Source organism: Glycine soja, chromosome 5 (assembly GCF_004193775.1).
Source record: "Glycine soja cultivar W05 chromosome 5, ASM419377v2, whole genome shotgun sequence".
Lineage (NCBI taxonomy): Eukaryota > Viridiplantae > Streptophyta > Magnoliopsida > Fabales > Fabaceae > Glycine > Glycine soja.
The window spans coordinates 543764-545747 of record NC_041006.1 but is presented as its reverse complement, the minus strand read 5'-3'; the positions used below and the strand labels follow the sequence as shown (position 1 = coordinate 545747).

General features: G+C 27.2%; 1 non-coding gene across 1 annotated transcript; it reads right to left on the bottom strand.

Annotated features, from left to right (window-relative positions):
- Positions 1 to 538: 538 nt before the first annotated feature.
- On the bottom strand, positions 539 to 610 carry TRNAP-UGG. The gene has a single exon. It is a non-coding gene; the product is annotated as a tRNA-Pro (tRNA).
- Positions 611 to 1984: the final 1374 nt, after the last annotated feature.

The window sequence follows — 1984 nt, the reverse complement described above, 5'->3', positions numbered from 1 at the left end:
TTTCACTCTCTCTTCTATCAAACAACTAAAAAAATATTTTAATATTTATTTTTGTTTCCTTTCATTTTTATTTTTCCACTTCGCTTTGTGAACCAAACTTAGGGTGAAAGTTCTTTCATTAATTTTTTTTTAAAATTAAAATATACTGATGAACAAAAGGTTTGATATTTTAATAAATAAAAAACTAAAATGTACTGGAGTATAATTTAATTTTAATATATAAAAGATTTGAGTTAATGTATATTTTTCTTTCCTTCCACTTTTATTTTTCTACTTTTCTTATAAACCAAACTTAGTGTAAAAGCTCTTTAATTTATTATTATTATCATGTAAATAAGTGGTCAACAAAATCAAGAGTAATGAACTTGTTGATATTCATGACTCGAGAATACAGCAAATAAATAAAATTCAATTCAGCACTGAAATTCAATCATAAAATAAATGCTCCGGGAAGTACTACTACAAGAGTAACCAACAAATTGCAACAAAAAAGGAAAACATGAATGAAATATTAATGACAAATGAAAAAAAACAAACAGGGGCATTCCGAGAATCGAACTCGGGACCTCTCGCACCCAAAGCGAGAATCATACCACTAGACCAAATGCCCTGACCGTAGTAATGTTGATTTTTTAATATATAATACTATATCCAATAGTTTTTAAAATTTTATTCACTATTTCAGTTTTTAATTAGAAAAGGATTATTGAGGGAATTTAAGTTGTCCAATTGCAAACTGCATGGTTTACCTTTTGTATTTGGATGGTAGAGAAACAAATTCGAAGGTTAATGCAAATTAATCTTAAAGAAAATGTTACTACTTCTTATAGCAGGAAAAATATTAGAAACAATAGGAAGAGGTAATTTAATTATTATTTTTTGAAAGCAGATGTAATTTAATTTGGATTGACTACTAACCTGGTACTTTTTTTCCGTGCATGGATCAGATACAATATGATGCAAGAAGTATGTTAATATATGGCCAGCGATGAATCATTTCCAAATAAGAAGGTATATAGATAAAGTTTGCTGACATGAATCCTATATATCAAATATGGAGTTTTTGCTTCCAAATAATATATGAGAAGCCACATTCTGGTAGTTCAATTTTTTTATAAACATTCTAGACAAATGACTAGTGTAACTATATAATAAGTTTTGAAGTGGGAAAGGTGTGACGAAAATTCTAACGAAATTTTCAAAATAAAATTTCAAAAGTTTTTATCAGCATATGCCATATATCATTATAAAAGTTTCAAAACAAAATTTTAAGAACCTTTGCATTGTAGTTAATTAATATCAAACGATGAAAGCACAGGCTGTTTATGAATAAGATGAGTAACAATTACATTGAAAATATAACTGAGGTAGAATTACAAGTTTATAACTTGTTTCTACACATATTGCTTTAAGTTATAGCTTTGTCAACTGACAGATAATTTAGAAGTTTGATTAATTTAGAGTTGTTCTTGAGTTAGTTAAGATGTTCAATTCTCCTATTCTTTTGGTTGCAATTTATTTTTCTGCAAATTTGATGCAGTGCAATTACATTTGCTTGTCCAATTATTTGGACATTAAGCCCATACTACTTAATTTTAAATTGCGATTGAAATTTTGAAAAGATGAACTTACACTAAACAAAGAATCATATGATTTGGTACACAAAAATAGATCTCATATTCCAATTCTAATCCCAATAATAGACTTGGATAATGTGCAAATGCAAATTGAAATTTGAGATGCACAGACAAGGTAGAGGATGAGGACTGCTGCACATATTCAAATTTGAATCATAACAGTCGAGAAAAAAGAGAGAAGAAAAATCACCCATTATTAAAAAAGGAAAAGTTTTTGGGACCATATAATCAATATAAAATTACATTTAACACTTTAAATGATTTATTATAATATATCATTTAAAGTGATTCATCATAAATCACCCATTAATTGCATGTTTAATTTGACAATAAGTCAACTAAACATA